This window comes from Leptonychotes weddellii, chromosome 1 (assembly GCF_054177405.1).
Source record: "Leptonychotes weddellii isolate Sample4059 chromosome 1, ASM5417740v2, whole genome shotgun sequence".
Lineage (NCBI taxonomy): Eukaryota > Metazoa > Chordata > Mammalia > Carnivora > Phocidae > Leptonychotes > Leptonychotes weddellii.
In genome coordinates, this window is record NC_138369.1 from 99,788,220 (window position 1) to 99,813,357 (window position 25,138).

At 39.2% G+C, this 25,138-nt stretch overlaps 1 protein-coding gene and 1 pseudogene across 3 annotated transcripts in view; both read left to right on the forward strand.

The window, feature by feature from the left end:
* Nucleotides 1–25,138, forward strand: part of PPM1L (protein phosphatase, Mg2+/Mn2+ dependent 1L) — a 398,046-nt gene that overhangs the window by 167,826 nt on the left and 205,082 nt on the right. The gene's annotated exons all lie outside the window — the stretch shown is intronic.
* LOC102742203 (obg-like ATPase 1 pseudogene) lies at nt 12,958–14,706 on the forward strand (annotated as a pseudogene).

Below are 25,138 nucleotides of genomic sequence, written 5' to 3' on the forward strand. Positions count from 1 at the left end.
AACAGACATTTTTCCAAAGAAGACATCCAAATGGCCAACAGACACATGAAAAAGTGCTCAACATCGCTCGGCATCAGGGAAATCCAAATAAAAACCTCAATGAGATACCACCTCACACCAGTCAAAATGGCTAAAATTAACAAGTCAGGAAATGACAGATGTTGGTGGGGATGCGGAGAAAGGGGAACCCTCCTACACTGTTGGTGGGAATGCAAGCTGGTGCAGCCACTCTGGAAAACAGTATGGAGGTTCCTCAAAAAGTTGAAAATAGAGCTAGCCTATGACCCAGCAATTGCACTACTGGGTATTTACCCCAAAGATACAAATGTAGTGATCCGAAGGGGTACGTGCACCCCTATGTTTATAGCAGCAATGTCCACAATAGCCAAACTGTGGAAAGAGCCAAGATATCCATTGACAGATGAATGGATAAAGAAGATATATACACAATGGAATATTATGCAGCCATCAAAAGGAATGAAATCTTGCCATCCATTTGCAATGACGTGGAGGGAACTGGAGGGTATTATGCTGAGTAAAATAAATCAATCAGAGAAAGACATGTATCATATGATCTCACTGATATGAGGAATTCTTAATCTCAGGAAACAAACTGAGAGTTGCTGGAGTGGTGGGGGGTGGGAGGGATGGGGTGGCTGGGTGATAGACATTGGGGAGGGTATGAGCTATGGTGAATGCTGTGAATTGTGTAAGACTGTTGAATCACAGACCTGTACCTCTGAAACAAATAATACATTAAATGTTAAAAAAAAAAAAAGAAGAAGATAGCAGGAAGGGAAAAATGAAGGGGGGGATATCGGAGGCGGAGACAAACCATGAGAGACTATGGACTCTGAGAAACAAACTGAAGGTTCTAGAGGGGAGGGGGTGGGGGGATGGGTTAGCCTGGTGATGGGTATTAAAGAGGGCACGTATTGAATGGAACACTTATATGCAAACAATGAATCATGGAACACTACATCAAAAACTAATGATGTAATGTATGGTGATTAACATAATGTAATAAAATAAAATAAATAAAATAAAAAGCTGCACAAAAAAAAAAAGAGAGAGAGAGAATGGCAAAATTCCCTCCGTGAATTAACTGCAAGATTCCTAGATTTTTCAGAAAGCCTACACAGGTGAATGGAAGACACTGGCTGGCCAGCTGGTCTGGCTGCAGCATTAAAGCAAATCCTGGGGATAACTCAACACTCAGTGGAAAATATGCATAGGAGAAATTTAGGGTGCTACTCAGAAGCTAAATCAGGAATAATACAAAGAGCTGGGTTTTTTTGTTTGTTTGTCTCCCCCAGCCCCGGTAGGCAGGCATATACTTATTTTACTTTCCTGTATGGTGTCGTTAATCTAGGCCTCATTCCTTGGCAGGACCAACCCTTTCCAGCATCTGATAATTTGTTTAATCAAAGTTATATTTTTTTCAGTAAAAATTTCAGAAATTAAAAATTTATCCCATACTTTGAAGAAACCACTGGTAAATTTTGCACAAATATTAATTTCCATGTCAAGAAAAAATGAAAATAGTATGGCGGATAAATTTAGATAAGATACATTCTTCTATATAATCCTTTCTAATACATACTTTATGGGTTCCCTAAGGTGACTATTTTCTCACTGAAAAAAAACCCTCTTCTAATGATTTCACTGCTATTATTTCTTTATTTAGCTATTTAATTATGCACGACAATTGATGGACGGAGAACAGTTTTTCAAATTAAGCTCTGACCCTTCATATTCAAAGGTATTTTCCCTTCTCTGCCTTAAGAGATCTTTTTTTTTTTTAAAGATTTTATTTATTTATTTGAGACAGAGAGAATGAGATACAGAGAGCATGAGAGGGAGGAGCGTCAGAGGGAGAAGCAGACTCCCCGCCGAGCAGGGAGCCCGATGTGGGACTCGATCCCGGGACTCCAGGATCATGACCTGAGCCGAAGGCAGTCGCTTAACCAACTGAGCCACCCAGGCGCCCGAGATCTTTTTTGAGTTTATGTAATATTTAATCTTTAAAAATATTTGAGAGACTCAGCATAGGGATTGTTAAATGTAATTTAAATAACCTCTTCTTTATGAAAGAGAGGACAATTGTTTTTGCTGAATTATAAATGTTATTGTATAATTTCAAGCTTTCAGAGATTCTAATATCTCGCAGTTCAACAACCCCTCTTTGAAAGTCAGAATGCCTGAGAGAATCCCATTTCCATGTCTAAAATTAGAAATGGCATGCAGAGACTCCAGGCATTTTACCAGACATAGTAATGATATGTTTTCTCTTTTTGTTAAAACTTGAAGAAAAAAAATCAACCAGGTAGCTCTCTACAAAATAAGTAGTCTGTCTTTGGACAGTCCTTCTGTCCATTTATTTGATTTGAGAATCGGTTGTTGTTGGTTACCACTGCCCAGTTTTTGATTTAGGATTTTCTTTCTCCTAATAAAATCTGTGAGGTCATACAAATGTTCTTCTTTCTGTATTTTGTTTATGGACAACTATATTTGTGAAATACACCTCTGCCAAATTTAAGCCAAGTGTTATAGCTATCTCGGAGGGTCTTCTGTAAGTGCTCTGTTTGCCATGCATGGGGCTTTGCCTTGTGACTTTAAATAGATACCAACTGCTAGAGCGGGTGCAGAGAATTCACATTTGTGGTTGGCCCTTACATTATTTGACAACTGATCATCATGTGTAAGGAATCTGCTTCCTCCCTTACATTTGGGACATTGACCTTGGGGAGGAGATTGGGGTAGGGCCCAAATGGGAGAAGCAAAATCCTCTCTGGGGAGGACAACATTCTCCTGGCATTTGGCTTTTCCACCCTGTCCAGTCAAGCTGCCCTGCGTGGGCAGCTGGCTGTGTTCCCAGCCTACAGAGGATCACTGCCCAGGGCCTAGAGCCCTAGCTCAGTTTGGCAGATTATCCGTGATTTTTTTATTACTCCTTCTGTACTCCAGTGGCATATGTAATTCAAATCTGACTGTAATTTATATCACCTTGAAGCCTAATAAGTGTAGTCTTTACCTACATCTTTTTTTTTTTTTTTAAGATTTTATTTATTTATTTAACAGAGAGAGAGATAGCGAGAGCAGGAACACAAGCAGAGGAGTGGGAGAGGGAGAAGCAGGCTTCCCGCGGAGCAGGGAGCCCGATGCGGGGCTCCATCCCAGGACCTGGGATCATGACCTGAGCCGAAGGCAGCTGCTTAACGACTGAGCCACCCAGGCGCCCCTACCTACATCTTAATATTTGCCAGATTGTTTTTTCTCCCTACAGTTAAAAGTCAGAAGGTCCTGTATGAAATCTGAGAAATGAAAAAGTAGGGGCCTAATTTCAGAACAGTGGTCCCTTGACTAGCAGTACTGTGGGGGTAAAGCTTTGTGCTGGTGGACTTGTCAGATTGCTGTCTGCAACACTGCAGTTCAATTTCACATTTGAAAACATAGTGAAATCTAAATTGGACACTACCCCCTTCTTCCCTTTAAAATCCTTCAGTAAGGTGTGCCTGGGTGGCTCAGTGGGTGGAGCATGTGACTCTTGATCTCAGAGGTGTAAGTTCGAGTCCCTGCTGGGTGTAGAGATGGCTTGCAAATAAAATCTTTTTTTAAAAAAGAATCAAATTCCTCAGTAATTTTTCATTATGTAATGAAAAGGTATAGCCCATACCTGAAGCCCATAGGTAGTATCTGGCCTGTAAACTTGTTTATTTGTCCTGCTCAGCATTTAAAAACCTGTAAATTTCACATCAGGACCAGATTCTCAGCATCCCTTGAAAATCTGGAAGATATGTCAATATTGAACCTTTATTCTCACATTAACTGGAGCTAAGAAGAAACAGCCCCCCACCCCTTGGGTTGGGCAGTCTGCCATACCAACTGTTGCCGCACACTCTGAGTACTTGGTCCATTTACATTATCCATTGGGCCCTCTAGGCACCCTGGAAAACCCCTCCAACCTCTTTGCCTTCTTGTATTCACATCCGTCTCCACTTTACCTGTAAAAAAAAACAATTTGCAGAACACTAAGGAGAGGATAATCCTCCCCAGCTTCTGGGCGTTTGCAGATTCTAGTCTCTCTTCTTGTGATGCCTCTCCCTACTTTCTCCTCCTGATAGACTCTCACTTAGCCTTCAAGACCCAGCTCCCTCTCTGCCGGTTTGTGTTAGATGCCCCTCCCCCAGGCTCCCTTTACTGTTCTCTGTGCCTTGGTCATAGCACTTAGCACACTGTGTGACAACTGTTGAGTTACAAGTCTTTCTCTCCCTTAGACTGAGGGCCTTGAAGGCAGAGTCTGTCTTATACCTTTTCTTTTACTCAGTCAGTCACAATTCTTGGCTCATGGTAAGCTTGCAGTACAGTATTATTAATTGATAGGTTTAACATTGTGTAAGGCTGTGGCTTCTCTACCTTAGCTGTACAGTGGAATCACCTGGACAGCTCTAAACAATCTCAGTATCCATGCTTCACCCCAGACCAATTACATCAGAATCTGAGAGTGGGGTCAGGAATTAGTAGTTTTTAATGGTTCCATTATGGAATTAGTAGTTCCATAGGTGGTTCCATTGTGCAGCCAAAGTTGAGAGCCACTGGTCTAAGATGTTTGACTAGGGTAATCTAAAAAAATTTGCCATGATTTTAGTTTGGGATTAGACCATTTCTTGATGATTTTACGAGAGTCCGCCTGGGATGAACATTTTTACTTAACTTTGGCAGCACATGGGCATTTAAATAAGTAGGAATCTATTTTCAAGAAATCAGTTTCTCTTACAACAGTCAAATAATTTTGCAAGCTATGATGGTGATGGATAGCTAATCAGCAATGTCATGTGCAGTACATTAACAGCTTTTTATAATTTTGGTAGTTTATGTTGTGTAGCCATGTGCCATTTTCCACCTTGCTGCATTTTGATTTAAAATTCAAGTGAATTATTTTTCAGTCACTCTATAAATTAGCTCAGGCATTTGTTGAGTTTCCAATACCAACTGCTTCTCTTTTCTGCATATTCTTTTTTGTTTTATATTGGAACTGCTAGTTGGAAAATAGACAAAGCCAAAACATTAATTGGTGTCGTGTGGAAAACACACTTGGGATAAAAGCCATTTTAACTTGGTGAAAGCTATCACCAGCTGCATTGTCTAGTAATTAAATGATCAGTCCTGAGCTCATGATTGGTTTGGAGAGAGTTCAGCAAAAAAAAGAAAGAAAATAGTGAAAGAATTGAGGAAACATTTATGACTTGGGATTGTCTTTATGTTGGAGAAGAATAGACTGAGGCAAAAGAATTTCTGTATGGACACATTTTTTTTGTGGATGGTAATTTTTGTTTCCCCTGAGAATGAGGTAGTAGGCATTTAGTTTAAAAGTAAGGGAGTTTTAGGGATTTATGTCTAAAGAATCATTTCTTGTTCATAAAGACTCTTAGATAGTGGTATTAACTGTGTGATCTCTTTTTTAGGAGATTTTTATGAAGATTGACTACTATCTGTCTGACCAGATAACTTCTTGAGATTTCTTTCATCTCTATGATTAGAAAATCTCTTCCAATTAATCTTTTGTATCTGAAGCAAATATCTTTTTTCAAACTTCCCATTTATCTACTGGGAAAGCTGATTTATCTAGATTGACTCTAGCAATAGTACCTTATTGCAGTAGTATTTTAGCTTTTCTAAAAATTTTCTGCTTACTTCACTCTTATTTTCCTCTTTGGGCTAACAGAGGCTAGGAGGGAGAGATCTGGGCTGTTCTGACCTCTCTTCACAGGGATTCTCCTCCTCATGCATGGGAAGAGGTTGGGGAGATGCTGGGCTTCGGGAGGGATGCAAGAGCTGTCTGGGGAGCCCTGGCCAGGAGCTGTGGCCTCATTTTCCAGCCCCACCGCTTGACCCCAACTGGCTCATTCCCAGGCCCCGAGCAATAGCATGACTTGTCCTGGAGCATCACAGAGCAGAGAAGGGGACTGATTAATCACCTAGTCAGCCTGGCACACTTAGCTGGATCTCTCTTCAGTCATAGTCTAGTGAATCAGGGGTTGAATTTTGAAATCCTGGCTCCCCCAGCCCATCTTTATAGAGCAGTTCCTTCTTTCTGGAGAGGAGAGGACGGTTGCCATTGGAGGCATTTTCTGCTTCCTGGACACCTGTCCTTCTGCGGACTGCTTCTGCTGCTAGCTGCCTTCCCTTCTGCCTCACATGACCCAGGACTGGCTTCACACGTTTGCCTGGATGACTCGGGTAAAGAAGTGGCAGGGCAGTAGCCCACAGAAGGGCGAGAGTGCTGGCCTCAAGGGCAGGGGAGGGATGCCAGCTCCTAATATCGGTGTGCCTGGCACCAGTGTTCTTCCCAGAATCTGCTCCCGAGGCCTAGCTCTGCCAGCACGAGGCTGATGTGTTTGGAAATACGAAATTCTGATTTAATTCTGGCAACAATAGTTCTTTTTTCTTGATTTTGCTTAGATTAGTATCCTGATCCCCTCTGTTCCTTTGATTGTAGAGATCTGACCTTCTGTGAAAGTTATCAACATGACAAGATGGAAAGGAGAGTTGATTGTATTTGCCATGGCCCTGAAGTAAAAAATTGCCAGTTCTATCTAATAACCTCCGCCTCTACTTCCTCTTCTTTACCACATCACGTTTCTAATCTGAAGACTCAACTTTAGTTCCTGGACCAATCTGGAGCCAAGATGGACAGTATCTTAACAGCTTCAGCCTCAGTCAGTGGAGTCCAGGTTACCTGGAGTCAAGATAGGTGACCCCCCCGGATGTCCATGGTGCCAGCTGAGTCCCAGCTCTCCCATGTCTTTACCTGGTGCCCTGGTTTCTAGCTGCATGTTCACAGTGCTGGGCCTTGGGAACTGACCTTGGGAAGATTGTTGGTGCCAAGTAGGATGTCATTTGCTCCTATGGCACTTGTGTCCTGGCTTGTTCTTGCCATCTCTCTCCTGGGATGGTAGATTCCTGGCCTGAGCTTGGAGACCTGCTGCTTACCAATACTACTTGCCTGTTTAACTCCTCCTGAATGTTGTTTACTCCATACTCTCTTTTGGTATTTTTCCTGTGGGTGACAAAGAATGATGGAATGAAAGGGCAGGTTTGATCCCAGACAGACTCCGTTCAAATGCCAGCCCTGGCACTTCCTAATTGTGTAATCTTGAGTAAGTTTCTCTCTGAGGCTCAGTTTTTCCATCTGTAAAATGGGGGTACTAATTCCTATCTTACAAGTTAATGATGATTATATCATATACTGTATGTAAAATGCCTAGCACATTTACATGTCCTTAGGAGGAACTTACATCTGATTCCTTTCCTTTCTCTGCTTGGTGTCTTAATCATGACTGAAATTGCCATGCCCTTTGTACACAAGGAAGCACTTTCCTTGTCTGACTGTGCCATGTTACAGGCTTTTTTAGTTAGTCACTTTCTCCAGTCTTTGTTTATCTGTGTTAGTAGGTCTTAGGCCAGCTCTTTTTCCTGACTGCCCTGGGTTTCATGGGAGGGGATTATGCAATTGGACAAAGGGAGCAAAATCCAGGAAGGGAGCATTTTAACTGCTCTCACTCTTGTTCCATTTTGCTAGCTGTTCCTGTGATTAAAATTGGCCTGTATTTATTTACCTGTAGAATGGGCTACGTGGTTCTGCACGCAGGCTTATGACATAAGGTACCAATCTTTGGAATCTATCGCCTTCTGGCTTCCAACTTGTTTAGCTTAACAGTGAAAATAACATTTGTTGTTGTTAAATTGGTCCCTAGTGGCCATCTTCTGCTTCCACTCTGTAGCTACCAAGTAGCTGGGCATGAATCAGCAGAGTTGAAAATACTTTAACCAGAAACACTTGGACCTGGCACTAGGGTTGTATTGCCTGGACCAAGGCAGAGGTTAGTCAGCCAACTGACAGGGCACAGGACTAGAGTATGCTTTATGGAGGGCCTGAGAGCAAATCCTGGATGCAAGTTCAGTATCTAAGACAATTAAGGAGGTTATAAATTGTGCATTATTTTGCCTTGCATCTCAAAATCTGAATGTCATTTGAAATGCATTTCATTATGTGCTCTAGTGTTGATGAACTGGATCCAGTTTGCAACATCTGTTAGGTTGACTTGATGGTTATTGTAAGTTGCAGGGAGTGTTCAAAAGCCTGTTTTACAAGTGTCATAAAGTGAATGGAAAATATTTTCTATAATTTTAAATAGCAGAACCCCAGAAGCCTTTGATCATACTGAAAGAGCCCATGGTCAGTTCAAATCTACCTGTGTTTCTGTTCATTATGTTGTGGCCCTCTGAAATAGTCAGTTTTAATTAGACTGCAGAGAGAATTGATTTTCAGTGACAGATTAATGCCTAACTTGGAATAGGCAAAGGCATGGATATAGAAAGAAGACATAAATGAAATAAATGCAGGATAATTTCTAAAACTACTCCAGTGAAGGAGTTTAAGTAAGGGACCACTACTTCTTTACCCTTAGTAATGCAATGTATATGAAGTGACTAGATTGAGTACTGATTCTCTCCTGGCTTCCTCTTTCCTCCCCATCTGGAAGCAAAAAGCACATTTGTAAATTAAGACATTGAGTCAGTGACACAGTTCTCATCCATCAGAATCACTGAGCTTTGCTTGGACCCTGTGTTCTAACACAGGGCTCAGCACAGTGGGCCATGGCTGGTTTTTGTGTAACCTCAGGAGCTAAGAATGGTTTTTATGTTTTGGAAGGGTTGTAAGAGAAAACAAAAATGAGTATTCGGCATAGCTTGCAAAGCCTAAAATATTCACCCTTTTTTTTTTTTTTTTTTACAGAAAAGGTTTGTCAACCCGTTTTAATATAAGATCTTTCTCTTTATGAGCTTAAATTGGACTTTCTAAACTATCCCTCCGGGAAGCTAAGCACAGAGCAGGAGTGGAAAAGGTGTGGGCTTCCAAGCTGAATGGACCTGGTTCTGCATCTTGTCTGTGTGGCTTCTACCTGAGAACCTCAGGAGAAGTTACTTTATTTCTCTAAAGCCTCAGCTTCTTCAGGGTTTCACGGTTGTGACTCTGTTCCTTGCACTTATAGGATCATAGCAAATGATAATTCTTGATCATTTGTAAAGCCTGTCAAGAGCTGTAGAAGGATTGCCACAGGCTCATCTGCAAATGGGCAAAGAGGATATGCTGGGCACTTGGTTGGCACTGAGCAGGCCTCATCTTACCACTTCAATCCCAGAGCAGGTTCCCCTGGGCCGTGGTACTGCTGTGGTTCCTCCAGAGCTGGCCCTTGCTTCAGACCTTGATGAGGACACTTTTTTCTAGCTCACGGTTCTGATGCTTTCAGTGCTCCTCAGCTGCCTGAAGATAGTCGTGTCTTCGAGTGTAAGTACTGGGCACTTAATCCAAATACATGTGAACATGTGCACCTTTGATTTGATGCCAAGAACTATGCTTTCTCCCCTCTCCTCTTCTTCCTTAAAGACAGTGTGTGCATTAACAGGGTCAAAAAGAATTTGATCCTTCTTAATTGTCCCTTTCCTAAGTTGTCACTGTGATTTCCAAGTGACTTCAGGCAAGGGATTTAAACTGTTGTTTCTTTTTCTTTCTAAATAAAGCAAAATACGCAACATCTCTGCTTTATACCAGGAGGACTCAGAAGCATGTGTTCTGGGGTGAGAGCACCTGGGCTGAAGTTGTGGGTATGGTTTTAGAAAAAGTCTCCTTTACACTTGCTGTTTTGAAATGGTTGGGGCTGAGAGGTTCTCCAGCTTTGTAGTTATGCACTGCTTAATTTTCCAAGGGAAAGTTTGACAGATTGTTCCTATGGACCCCCACCCTCAACCTATGAGATTCTGAGCAGTGTGTGCGAAGACCAGGCTGTTCTCCTCTTCCTGGAAGGGGAGGGCTGCAGGGCAAGCCTGGCCTTACAGCAGTGCTTGGTGTGTGACCTCAGCAACGGGGCTGCTTGCCAGGATTTCTACACTGAGTACAGATAGCAAATGCTGAATTAGGGCTCTGCACCTCTAAGCACATGGCTGCATTTAGCAGGAAGTGAAGAAACCCAAATGTGAGCAGGTCCTTGCCAACCTTGGAAGAAAGTAGATGATGTTTATAATGCCTCTTATTCATGTAACATTTCCCCATTAAGGATAGAAGGCTTTATTAAGATATTACTTACGTATTCTGTGAGGGTATTTCTTTTATCTCCCTCTGTATTATCAATAAATAGTTTTTTGTTGTTGTTGTTTAAGGGCCAAATGGCTCTTCTGAACTGGCCTGAGAAACCCAAGTTTTCTGGATGTGCAAATCAATTTTATATACTTAATGCCATTGAACTGTATAATTAAAAATAGTTGAGAGCAAATTTCATGTTATGTATGTTTTATCACTTTAAAAAATCTATTTTAAATTATCAAAATTTATTTTTATTTTTTTAAAGATTTTTATTTATCTGTCAGAGAGAGAGAGAGAGAGCACAGCAGGGGGAGTGGCGTGGCAGAGGGAGAAGCAGGCTCTGACTGAGCAGGGAGCCCCGTGCAGGACTCAATCTCAGGACACTGGGATCATGACCTGAGCCGAAGGCAGACGCTTAACCAACTGAACCACCCAGGAATCCCTCAAAATTTAGTTTGAAAGAAATTACTAAATAGCAGTTATCTCTTGGTATTTTTTCTTCGGCTTTTTTTTTCTTTAAATTTTCCAAGTTTCTTATTGTTGTTTTTCAATAATATACATTGAAGTGGGTTTTTTTAGCACTGTTCTACGAATACTAACAAGTACTCCTTATCTCCTCATACTTTTTAAAATTAATTAATTTAAAGATTTATTTATTTATTTTAGAGAGTGTGAGAGCTTGCGAGTGCAAGCAGGGGGAAGGGCAGGGGGAGAGGGAAAGGGAGAGAGAATCTCAAGCAGACTCCACACTGAGGGCGGAGCCCATGCGGGTCTCGATCTCATGACCCTGGATCATGACCTGAGCTGAAATCAAGAGTGGGACGCTTAATCGACTGTGACATCCAGGCGCCCCTCTCCTCATACTTCTAGAGCAAATTTAGCCCATTGGTTTAGCTTCATGCATACATTTAAGACAAATGTTTATTTTGAAATTCAAAAATATTTTTCTTTAATAATCCCTGTCTGAGAGATTCAGAAATGAAGGGAATGATTTTGATTCATTGGAACTATCTGCACACAGTGTATATCTCCTTTTGCTAGAAAGCAATAATTTTTGAAAACTTGACATGCAGATCTCTACATCTGAAACAAAGTGGGGCCGTAGTTTAGTTTACACATTTGGGAAACTTTGTTTATAGATACATAGAAAAGGATTTGTCATTTAAAAACAGCAACTGGCAAGATATATTAACTTGCTTAGACCAAAAAGAGTTAAATAAGGAAATATTTGGAAGGAGTAAGGGAGGATGGGAAGTTAGCTCACAACCTTCTATCAGGAAGTTGCCCCTTTTCTCCTACCTAATGTCTCATTGCTCCCCCTCCTCTTTGGATCTGTGTCTTCATGCCTGTCTGGGGCCTGGTGGGGTCTGAGGAATAGATCTGCCTCCAAGTAGGTTCAGCCCAGAGCCCAGGGCAGGGCAGATGACACAGAGTGATTGAGAGGTGCTGCCCCCATGACTGCCCCACACGTGGCTTCTCTGCCTTTCTTCTCATTTCTGCACAGTCACATTTTGTCCATCCTTAGGACCTGGCTCAAATGTTCTCCCATGAGGCTATTTCTAATTCTTCCACTCCAACATAGGTGCTCTCTGCTTTCTGTCAGTTGTCTGAGCACCACTTCTTCCAAACCCTTTTGCAGAGCCGCAGATCAATGTTCATTGAAAATAGCACTGGCCCAACAAGTCTGGGATTCCCTGCATGGCAGAACTGCCTCTTGTAGAGTCCTGGGTGCTCATTTGCATAGTAAATGTTCTGAGAAACCTGTTTAATCCAGTGTTTAAAAAAAACAAACAAAAACCCAAGAAATTTTGATTACAGAACTTTTCCAGGAACAATCATTGACATTTTGAGGAAGGTCCGAGTGGTCCATAGTTGGTGCTTAGTAGTAAGTATTCTTCCAACGAATAAGTGTCCTCATAATATAATATTTAATATTCTACCATTAGAAATTATTCCCAGGGGCTGTGCAGGGAGCAGCAGATTTCTGGGATATACAGTTACAAAGAGAAGGGGAAGGGTGAAGAATGCAGAGAGGGAGCTTTGCTAAAATAAACAAACATTTTACGTTTTGCCTAGGGCAGGACTCTGAATGAGGATTCACATTCGATCCAGTGGACAGATATGGGAGCAATGAAAGGTTATAAATGTTTTGGGTCCTTTTTTTTCCTAGGAAGTTTAGTGTGCTTAACTATATGCCAAAAACTGAAAGGAAGAGAAATCCTAAATATAAACACTACTCCTCAGTTACTGAGAAGTCATCTTTCTCTCCTCTGTTTTTTTGCATTCTTACAAAGATACAGAATACATATGGTCTGGCCTTTTGCATAGAGCCCCCAATTTTGCTTTCAACTCAGGAAGAGATAGAGGAAAGAGGATAAGTTTAAAAATACCTGAATTTCAATTAAACTGATTCTTCCTTCTTAGGAGTAAAAAGTATGAGGGCTAAGGAGAAAGGAGTGAATTCTATGTATGTATGTGTGTGATATATCTGCGATCAACAGCAATTTCATTTTTAGGTGAAACCCATAGACCTCAGATTGGGGCTTTAAATATTTGTGAGTACAGTGAGAATTGTTTGTTATATTTCATTTCCGTGAAAAACAGAACGTTTTATGAAATGGGAAAGGAAATTCATTGTCCTTCGAAGATGTAAATCCAGCCTAAGAGGAAAATGCAGTTGAAATGTGAAATTTATGAAAAGCAAAGAAAGTGTGTTTTTTAACCCAACAAATTACAGACTCTGTAAAGATGAACTGTCTTTGATTTGTTGTGGGGAGGGGGAGAAGAGAATATTAAAAATTTCCCAAGATTCCTGACTGGTGGTCACTGCTGCGCCGTCGTGCGTGCTGCTTGGCGGAGGGGCCGGGCCTGTGCTTTCTCCTTCTTCCTCCCTGCCTCCTGTTGCAGGCAGGATCCGTCTCCCGCTGCCGCTGGGACCTCGTGTCATCGCCCGCCCTGAGCACAATGCTCCCCAAAAAGGGAGGTGATGGAATTAAACCACCCCCAATCATTGGAAGATTTGGAACCTGCTTGAAAATTGGTATTGTTGGATTGCCAAATGTTGGGAAATCTACCTTCTTCAGTGTATTAACCAATAGTCAGGCTTCAGCAGAAAACTTCCCATTCTGCACTATTGGTCCTAATGAGAGCAGAGTACCTGCGCCAGATGAAAGGTTTGACTTTCTTTGACTTTTCTTTCTTTCAGCAAGCAAAATTCCTGCCTTTCTAAATGTAGTGGATATTGCTGGCCTTGTGAAAGGAGCTCACAATGGTCAAGGCTTGGGAAATGCCTTTTTATCTCATATCAGTGCCTGTGATGGAATCTTTCATCTAACATGTGCTTTTGAAGATGATGATATCACGCATGTTGAGGGAAGTGTAGATCCTATTCGAGATATAGAAATAATACACGAAGAACTTCAACTCAAAGATGAGGAAATGATTGGGCCCATTATAGATAAACTAGAAAAAGTGGCTGTGAGAGGAGGAGATAAAAAATTAAAACCTGAATATGATATAATGTGCAAAGTCAAATCCTGGGTTATAGATCAGAAGAAACCTGTTCGTTTCTATCATGATTGGAATGACAAAGAGATTGAAGGGTTGAATAAACACTTATTTTTGGCTTCAAAACCAATGGTCTACTTGGTTAATCTTTCTGAAAAAGACTACATTAGAAAGAAAAACAAATGGTTGATAAAAATTAAAGAGTGGGTAGACAAGTATGACCCAGGTGCCTTGGTCATTCCTTTTAGTGGGGCCTTGGAACTCAAGTTGCAAGAATTGAGTGCTGAGAGACAGAAGTATCTGAAAGCAAACATGACACAAAGTGCTTTGCCAAAGATCATTAAGGCTGGGTTTGCAGCACTCCAACTAGAATACTTTTTCACTGCAGGCCCAGATGAAGTACGTGCATGGACCACCAGGAAAGGAACGAAGGCTCCTCAAGCTGCAGGAGAGATTCACACAGATTTTGAAAAAGGATTCATTATGGCTGAAGTAATGAAATACGAAGATTTTTAAGAGGAAGGTTCTGAAAATGCGGTCAAGGCTGCTGGAAAGTATAGACAACAAGGCAGAAATTATATTGTTGAAGATGGAGATATTATCTTCAAATTTAATACACCTCAGCAACCGAAGAAGTAATGCATTTTAGTTATTGTTCAGATAAATGTACAACTTCCAAAAATGGATATGATTTTTTTAAATCAACATTTCTGAAAACTGAGGGGAAAATAAAGTTGGGGAATGGGAATCTTCTAAAAACAGAATTATTTTTATTTTAAAATTAAAATACTGTGTACCGCCAATGAAATGCAAGTTCACCGAATGTGAACAGCTTTGCTTTTCATGTGATTAAGACCCTACTCCAAATTGTAGATGCTTTTCGGGAACCTAAATATTACTCTCATGATACTTCCATTAATCTCCATCATGTATTCCAAGCCTGACACATTTGACAGTGAGGACAATGTGGCTTACTCCTTTTTGAATCTACAGATAATGCATGTTTTACCGTACTCCAGATGTCTACACTCAATAAAACATTTGACAAAAAAAAATTTTTTTTCCCAAGATTCCTTTATTTTGTATTGAGTTCTTTTCCATGTGATATTTATACTGGAGGAAAACCCAGGGCTCTGTCTAGCTTTGGATGAGATATAGGGGCAAATCTAGAAAACTATACTGAGAGGTGTTATATTCATGCTACTTCTGTATTCCTGAATAAGTGGGCAGCAAGGCATACTCTTCATCCTCAGTGAGGCCTCCATCATTAGATATGGGAGCTTGTATGGCCTCACTCCTGATTTTTGTCTTAGGATTGCAACGGGAAGCTTGGATACATGGTTATTCCAGAGCTAAGATCTCCTTCCTTCCATTTTCCATTCTGTTATGTCTGAGTCTTTCTTTCTTTCTTTTTTTCCCCCCAAGTTTTTATTTATTTATTTAAGTAATCTTTACACCCCAAGACCAAGAGTCACATACTCTTCTACTGTGCCGGACAGGCACCCCATGTCTGAGTCTTTTTTATTGGTAACTATTGACTAGAACAATGGTCAGTCTTTTTAGTACTTAGAATAACTGCAGATTGGAAATTCCTGTTGGTGCCATTGGCATAGAGAAGAAGATGAAAAAGAAGTATAAGAAAGTGGTAGAAAAGAAGAAAAGTTATGAAGAGAAAAATAGGAGGAGAGAAAGAGAATAAAAAGGAAGCTGTAAATGTGAGTTGGATCTACCAGTCATTTCTTGATCTCACACCTGCATGGGCACCTTCAATCTGTGAGCTGTGAGGATATATCTGAAGTGGAAGGGCTCCCAATCCCAGTGGCAGAATGGAATATAAGATTATATGCGCCCCCCCCCAAAAAAAAAGATTATGTGCCAGACTAAGGAGTTTGAAGAGTCATTGAAGATCTTTGGACAAGTGAATGTTATAATAAATTTGAAGCACTGATTGCTGTCAGAGGTTGATGGGCGAAGTGGATGAGAAGAGGGGCAAGATTTGTTAAGATGTGAGGTGAGGAAAGCTTGAACTCACCAACACCTAGAGCAGTGGTGTTGGTGAGTAGACAGGAGGGGATGGCTATGAAGACAAGAAATTCTAAGGTGGAGGTGACAGTAATTGGATGTGTATGATAGCCAGACATCTGGATTTTTACATAGCACGTGTTTACAAGTATCTGTCTTCAAACTGTAGAAATGTTTGACAAATCCCAATATTTTAATATTCAGACTATTTTTTCTTTAATTGCTTTGCTTTCGTGGTGGCACTTTTCTTTTTCTTCCAGTTTTGTAGATCATTTCCTGATTTTGTCTCCATAAGTAAAGATTTCAGTACTTTAATGGCTGAAGGAGACAGAGAGGCAGAGGTGACTAAAGATCTGCGTCTTAGGAGCTGAGAGAGCTGTGGTACCATTGATGAAGACAGAGAAGTTGAGAACAGGAGCTGGTTTGGTTGTGGGGTGAGGGTGGTTTGGAAGAGGGTAAGTTCAGTTTTGGACGTATTTAGATTGAGGAGACAGTTGACCAGATAAGGATCTGTTATTGGCTATAACCTGAATGGATTGTGGGGACAGGGACTGGAAGTAGAGATCTGAGAATCAATTATGTGGAGCTGTTGGTTAAAACTGTGGAATGCAGTCTGTTTATCAAGGGATAGTTAGCAGATGGAGGAAAAAGGATAATTTAAAGAGAGGTAGAATTGTAGTATGAGAGAACCAGAAATGCACAAGTCAGGGAAGCTCAAGGAGCAAAGACTTGGAAGAAAAAGTTTAAAATTGCCAGGTGCTGCAAAGATAATCAAAGTGAACTCAGCACACCAGGTTTGTCAAGAAGTTTGGAAATCTTTAAGAGCAGTATCAAACACAAAGGAAAGGTTATGGAGCCAAGACAAAACTGCAGCTTAAGAAAGGTTGGTGGTGAAGTTGAGACCAATATAACCTTAAGGAGAATAGGACATGTTTTGTATGAAATTAGTGCCTTACTCAAGATTGCGCAGACCGTGTATTTATTTGAAAGCCTTTGTCTAGTATTTGCGACACAGTTCTAGTAAACTGAAATGCCTTTGATCTGGTGTCCAGCTGAGTTATTGAGTCACTGCCCTACATTTCTTTCAGTTCCTTACCCCATTTTAGTAGCATTCCTAGTACACCAAAATACTGACTAATCAATTGACAGTTTCTTAAATTCTGAAAAATAATATAGCCCACAGAAAAATGTAGCAGTCATCCTATTAAAAATCTGATTCTCCTTATCTTTCAAATGCCGTTGGTCTTTTCAGCCCACTTTTCTTCTGCCATCATTTTGTGGTATCTTCTGATATGTTTTGGGATAAGCAAAAACAAGCCTTCCTTTGTTTTACTTGTGCATGGTAACTTCTAACTTCTGTTAGCCCTGTCTCTTTTTGTGTGCTGCCAGAAATCTTGCCTTGATATTTATGATTTGGTCAAAAGTGATGGATATATAGCTGTTTAACTACCTGGGTGGCAAAGTTGAACAGTAGATGAAAAGAAATTCAGGAGTATAAACTGAGTATCCTTATTATGGTAGAAGGTAGTGCTGAGTCTGAAGTGATATTGTGAGTCCAAGAGTACCAACCCTGTCTTTAATAAGTTTGACTTCAGGCAAATTGCTTAATATCAGTTGGCCTAAATTTTTTCTTTTACATCATAACACAAACATTTTTAAAATTAAAACACATTTTTGTAAGGTATGCTGAGATATGTGGATTAGTTATATTACATAGTCTCATTGAATATAGCATAAGAAACTGAGTAGTTCAAGTCATAAGAATCACTTGGTGGAGGTCTAGACTGTACATTTAAGTTTTCATTCAGATTCCAGCATTGTTGAAGGCAAGACGTTTTTGCTTTCCAAAATTCACTTCCCATTATCATTGAACGTATAGTAGGGAAGGCCATATGACAGATACAGTGATAGGGACAGGAGCAGTTAACATTTGCTGAACATTTATTTTGCCATATATTGATCATTCCTTCAACAAATACTTATTGATCACCTACTATGTGTCAGGTGGTATTCTGGGTGCTGGGGATATAATAATGAAAAAATTCTTGCGCTCTTGGAGCTTACGTTTTAGAAAAAGTAACTAACTGGTAGTAAACAAAATAAGTTTCACTGCCTAACATACTGTAAATTTTAGGGATTACTTTTGTTAGTTGTCTTTCTTTATCTACTAGCATGTAAGATCCATGAGGGAAGGTAGATTAGCCTGGAGAGCTAGATTGACACCATTATTATTTTTTTAAACGGACCTTAGGTATATAGAATTAGATTGATCATAATCTTTGCTTCTGACAAACTGCATCATTGGTCATTTTATTGTTAGTTTTTTTATGTACTAATAACGTAAGGAATACCTGTGAACCTATCACCAATGCCAAGAACTAGAACATTGACAGTAATTTAGATCTATTAGGTAGGTTCTATTTGTGTCTTATTTTGAAGGACTTTTTCTCTCATTATTATTAAAAAAAATTTAATTCCAGTATAGCTAACACAGTCTTATATTAGCTTCAGGTGTACCATGTAGTGATTCAACAATTCTATACATTAATTGGTGCTCATCATGATAAGTGTATTTTTAATCCCCTTCACCTGTTTCACCTATCCTCCCACCTATCTCCTCTCTGTTAACTCTCAGTTTGTTAAGAGTCTGATTCTTGGGGCGCCTGGGTGGCTCAGTCATTAAGTGTCTGCCTTCAGCTCAGGTCGTGATCCCAGGGTCCTGGGATGGAGCCCCACATCAGGCTCCCTTCTCCGTGGGAAGCCTGCTTCTCCCTCTCCCGCTCCCCCTGCTTGTGTTCCCTCTCTCGCTGTGTCTCTCTCTGTCAAATAAATACATTAAAAAAAAAATCTTTAAAAAAAAAAAGAGTCTGCTTCTTGGTTTCTCTCTCTCTTTTTTAGATTTATTTATTTATTAGAGAGAGAGAGAGTGCATGAGTGAGCAGCAGGAGGGGCAGAGTGAGAGGGAGAGGGAGAGTACTCAAGCAGACTCCCTGCAGAACACGGAGCCCAGTGCGGGGCTGGATCCCAGGACCCCAAGATCATGACCTGAGCCGAAATCAAGAGTTGGCCACTTGACTGACTGAGCCACTCAGGTGCCCCTGGTTTGTCTCTTTTTGTTTGTTTTGTTTCTTAAATTCCACATATGAGTGAAATCATATGGTATTTGTCTTTCTCTGAGTTATTTTACTTAGCATTATACCCTCTAGATCGACCAATGTTGTTGCAGATGGCAAAATTTCATTCTTTTTTATGGCTGAGTAATATTCCAATATGTATATACCACATCTTCTTTATCCATTCATCTGTTGATGGACACTTGGGTGCTTCCATAATTTGGCTATTGTAAATAATGCTGCAATAAACATAGGGGTGCATATATCTCTTTGAGTTAATATTTTCATATTCTTTGGGTAAATACTCGGTAGTGGAATTACTGGATCATATGGTAATTAATTTTTAATTTTTTGAGGAACCTCCATACTGTTTTCTACAGTGGCTGCATCAGTTTGCATTGGTTCATGAGAGTTCCTTTTTTTCCACATCCTCGCCAACACTTGTTTCTTGTGTTTTTGATTTTAGCCATTCTGACAGGTAGTGCATTTCCTGATAATGAGTGATGTTGAGCATCATTTCATGTGTCTGTTAGCCACCTGTATGTTGAAGTGACTTTTCTTAAAGCAGGCAGTGGGGACAATATGGAGTCCAGAGAGGAGGTGCGCAGGGAATGAAGTGAGGTGACCAGGTCAAGGTGAAGGATGATGAGGCATAACCTGAGCAGTGACAGTGGAATGAAGAACTGCATGGGGTTGGATTTAAGAGAAAATGCATTATTGCACTGCTATTGTGGCACAGAGTTATTATTCACTAACTGTTCACACGTGTTTAGATAAGGTGCATGATGATGAAATCACCCTTGGTTTTATTTGCTTTCATACTTTCAACATCTAGTGCTACAAAGCTAGAGAGTCTCAGAGTTTTTATATGAGATTTAAATTTTTATTATAAGATATTTAAGACATAAAAAGATGTGCAAAAGGTGTAAAATTTAATGCATTAGACTCCCATATTCATACTTCCTAGTGTAAGAAATTAAACATATTAGCTCCTGTATTCTGCTCCTTGATTTTATTTCTCTTTTCAACCTCAGTAGTAACTTCACTATTTAAATTGGCTGTGTATCATTCTTTTAAAAAAAACCAAACAAACCCAAAACTATATATGTTTGTATCTCTAAGAAATTTATAGTATCACTTTGTATGGTCTTAAACTTTATATGTATGGTATTCTGCTGTATATATTTTTTTGCAGCTCTATTTAGCTGAGTTATTTATGAGATTCATTCATGTTGATGCAGGTAGCATTGGTTCACTCCTTTTCACTGCTGTTCATTGTGTGGCTATATCATGATTCATTTATCTCTTTTCCTGTTAATGGACATTTCAATGTTTTCTATGTTTTGGTACTATAAACAATGTTGCTATGTAAATTTTTGTACATGTTTCTTTTTGTACACATATACGAGGTTTTTTTTTTTTTTAAAGATTTTATTTATTTGAGAGAGAGAGAGCGAGAGAGAGTGAGCGTGAGCAGGAGGAGGGGCAGAGGGAGAGGGAGAAGGACAAGCAGACTCCCCGCTGAGCAGGGAGCCTGACGCTGGGGTCCATCCCAGGACTCTGAGATCATGACCTGAGCTGAAGTCAGATGCTTAACCGACTGAGCCACCTAGGCGCCCCTGTACATGTATGAGAGTTTTTAGGATATATTTGTAGGAGTGGAATTGCTAGGTGGTAGGATATGCACACTTTATACTTTACTAGATATTACTAAATTGTTCTCCAAATGGGTTGTACCAATCTACACTTTCATCAGTGTGCATTGCAGAGAGTGTTCTTGAACTTGACAGATGGGAAGTGAGCCTATATTTTGTAGACTAGTGCTAGTATAGACAGGGGCAAGGCAGTACTTGATGTAGGAGAACCACCTCCCAAAGTACACACTTTTCCTCCCTCTGTTTCTATCTAGGTTTTGACCCAGTGGTGTGTATGTGTTCTTGGTACTGGGAACTTTAATTATAAAAAGTCCTTACTTGGTGAGCCTTACTTGCTCTTTGAGAACCTTCAAGTTGGTGGCTAGTTGATTTAATGCTTATACCATCTCTAAAGCTATTATAACCCCTCATTTTAATTTGTTTTGTTTATTGGTGAATTTGCCCAATTCAAATCATTTGTTTTTTCTTTATTTCTGCAGTTAAAAAATGGAAATACATTAGGATTCTTACCTCCAGTGTTATTGTCATATACTGTCTGAAACAGTGGATTGCAGTTTTATATGTAACCTTAAAATTTTTTTTGCTTAGCTGGCATTTTAAAGATAGGATTTTTTTTTTTTTTTTTAAGTAAGCTGTACCCCCAGCATGGGGCTTGAACTCACGACCCTGAGATCAGGAGTCACATGCTCTACTGACTAAGCCAGCCAGGTGCCCCTAGATAAGAATGTTTTAATATAATAAAACTATAATAGATAATTAGATTTCTTTTATAAATTTTAGTTTAAAACAGTACAGCTAAGAGTCCTGGAAGAGATATAGGATTCAGCCTTGTCAACTCTGCTAGGTTAGTTAAGTCTCATTCCTTTGCTTTCCAGCTCCCCAAATTTTGTTGTTATTGTCTTTTCATTATATTTGTGGGGTTCTTTCTTTATTTTGAATCCCATTACATTCTAGTAGGATTTTGAGAGAGTACAAAACTAAATATGAATTCAGCAGGCCTTCTTTTAATGGTAGTGGTACTATTATTTATGGAGCCCTTACTATGTGTTAAGTACTGCTCTAAATATATTACCTATGTAATTGTATTTAACTCTCTTGATAGCTTTAGGAGTAAAGAGGCAAAGGTGGAATCAGAACTGACATTTTCTGGTGGCCAAGACTGTGTTCTTCCCACCATGCCACATAGCCTTTAGGCTTTTTATTATAATTTGAAAAAGATTTATAATACAGTGTGTATGTGTTTATTTTTTTTACTTTTTTTTTTTTTTTGTAACAGTGTTAATTATATGCTATTTAAGATTTTGGAGAAATCACCCAACACAATTGTCATTCTTTTAAAATCTTTTCATTTTAGCTTTTCTTTACAAAAGCTGACCTCTTGGCAGATCATCAAATGAGATATTCTTTATATGAAGAAATTAGTGTTCTTTTAATGAACATAATGAAGTATTTCCAGGATTCTTGGATCTAAAAGACTCGGAACTCTTATCATTTAAATAAACTAAAATAATTCTTATCTTCTCTGTTAGTAATTGCTTTTTGTTACAGGACATCTGCCATGATTAGGGTCCCCCCAAAGGAAAAATTTCCTAGGGATATTTTATATCTATTAGATATTTTATATCTATTTCATATCTATCTACACACATATGTGTGCGTATATGTATATATATATATGTGTGTATATATATATATGTATATATATATATAAAATCCATGGATATGTTTATGTATAACAAGAGTGTTTCTGGGTCCAAAAATTTTGGTTTGTGAATTTAGTATTTAATGCTTTAGGTTCCTCAGGTTCCTTAAAAGTCTCTCTTTTTAAAAAATTGCCTACTTGTTTTCCATAAGTAAACTTCATTCCTAACTTTATTTATTTATTTAAGATTTATTTATTTATTTGAGGGGGAGGGACAGAGGAGAGAGATTCTTAAGCAGACTCCACGTGGAGCCCATTGTGGGGCTCGATCTCACCACCTGAGATCACGATCTGAGCTGAAACCAAGAGTTGGATGCTTAACTGACTGAGCTACCCAGGCGGCCCCCTTCCTAACTTTATTGATCATAATGATAGTAATTACCTATGAGCAATATAGACTGGAAGGCGTATTTCAATTTGAAATGTGGTCAAATAGAAATTACCCGAGTGCAAGTGATAATTTGTGTAGTCCCACAATGGTGAAAATGTTTTAGTAGTAATGAAAGCTAACATGCACCAGATCTAACAATGTTGAAATGGCTGGGCTGTCCATAGATACTCTGCTACAATTATTGAACAAATAGCTGAAGTATATATTATGTTTAAGACACTATCCCAGGCCTATAGTGCATAAAATTGAATCCAAAATTGAGAAAAGTTGAATTAGAATATCTAAAAGGAAGAATATTCAACAAAGGACTGTGTTTAAGAAAAAGAACATGATTTCATTCTTTTTTATGGCTGAGTAATATTCCATTTTCTCTCTCTCCTTATATATATATACATGTGTATGGAGTGAGTAATATTCCATTCTCTCTCTCTCTCCTACGATTTTGATGGTTTTCTGTCTCACATTTAGGTCTTTCATCCATTTTGAATTTATTTTTGTGTATGGTGCAAGAAAGAATACACACACACACACACACACACACACCACATCTTCTTTATCCATTCATCAATTGATGGACATTTGGGCTCTTTCCATAATTTGGCTATTGTTGATAGTGCTGCTGTAAACATTGGGGTGCATGTACCCCTTGAATCAGTTTTTTTGTATCCTTTGGGTGAATACTTAGTAGTGGAATTGCTGGATCATAGGGTAGTTCTATTTTTAACTTTTTGAAGAACTTCCATACTGTTTTCCAGAGTGGCTGTACCAGTTTGCATTCCTATCAACAGTACAAGACAGTTCCCCTTTCTCTGCATCCTCACCAACATCTGTTGTTCCTGTGTTGTTTTTAGCCATTCTGACTGGTGTGAGGTGGTATCTCATTGTAGTTTTGATTTGTATTTCCCTGATGATGAGTGATGTTGAGCATCTTTTCATGTGTCTGTTAGCCATGTGTATGTCTTCTTTGGAAAAATGTCTATTCATGTCTTCTGCCCATTTCTTAACTGGATTATTTGTTTTTTGGGTGTTGAGTTTGATAAGTTCTCTATATATTTTGGATACTAACCCTTTATCAGATATGTCATTTGCAAATATCTTCTCCCATTCCATAAGTTGCCTTTTAGTTTTGTTGATTGTTTCTTTTGCTATGCAGAAGATTTTATCTTGATGAAGTCCCAGTAGTTTATTTTTGCTTTTGTTTCCCTTGCCTCAGGAGACATATCTAGTAAGAAGTTGCTATGGCTGATGTCCAAGGGGTTACTGTCTGTGTTCTCCTCTACGATTTTGATGGTTTTCTGTCTCACATTTAGGTCTTTCATCCATTTTGAATTTATTTTTGTGTATGGTGCAAGAAAGTGGTCCAGTTTCATTCTTTGGCATGTTGCAATGATGTCAATGGAGGTAGGAGTACTATGCTACGTGAAATCAGTCAGTCAGAGCAAGGCAAATATCATATGATTTCACTCATATGTGGTATTTAAGAAACAAAACGAATGAACATGGAGGGAAGAAAAAAGAGAGGCAAAGCAAGAAACAGACTCTTTTTTTTTTTTTTAAGATTTTATTTATTTATTTGTCAGAGAGAGAGAGCACAAGCAGGGTGAGGGGCAGAAGGAGAAGCAGACGTCCCACTGAGCAAGGAGCCCGATGTGGGACTCAATCTCAGGATCATGACCTGAGCTGAAGGCAGATGCTTAACCGACTGAGCCACCCAGGTGTCCCATAAGAAACAGACTCTTAACTATGGAGAACAAACTGAGGGTTACTGGAGAGCAGATGGGTGGGGGGATGGATTAATTGGGTGCTGGGTTTTAAGTAGGGCACTAGTTGTAATGAGCACTGGGTGTTTTTGTAAGTGGTAAATCACTTAAATTCTGCACCTGAAACTAATATTATACTGTATGTTAACTAATAGGAATTTAAATAAAAATTTAGAGGAAAAAGAGAACATGAGCTCAAAAGGGGAAAACATACACACAAAAACTATGAGATAAAAGGAATATGAAAAGTGAATTTTAGAAGACAAAGAAAGTAAAAAAAAAAGTCACTACTCATAAGATTGAAACTGTCTTCTGTTATCTCAAGAGAAACAAAAAGCCCGATTTACATAAATTAGTATGCATCATTTGTACAAGCTCTGTATGCCTGGAAGGTTGCCAGCATCGCCTTTGGTGAGACAAAGTTCAGGGGAGTTCTAATTTACAAGAAACCAGTTGATGTTGTTTTCTGTTCTTTATCTAGTTGTTTACTGCCTTTGATTTTTCTTAATGCTCTTCTTGATTACAGATGGCTAGAGTAGTGAGGGAGTTTTGAAAAATGGTTAATGTATCATATATTAATAGGAAATAAGACTCTTAATCTGTTGTGCAAATATATAAATGATTATACTTTTGATCTTCATATATAATGATTCATCTTTCTAATGTTCATCATTCATTTTCTATATTTATAAAATCATTGTTAGTATAGATATGACCAGAGTTTACCTCTGGTATACAATAATACTAAATAACTGCTACCATTTTTTCAATATTTACTGTGTGTGAGGTACTCTGTTAAGTACTTTTTATATATTAGTGTATTTAATTTTCACAAGAACCCTCT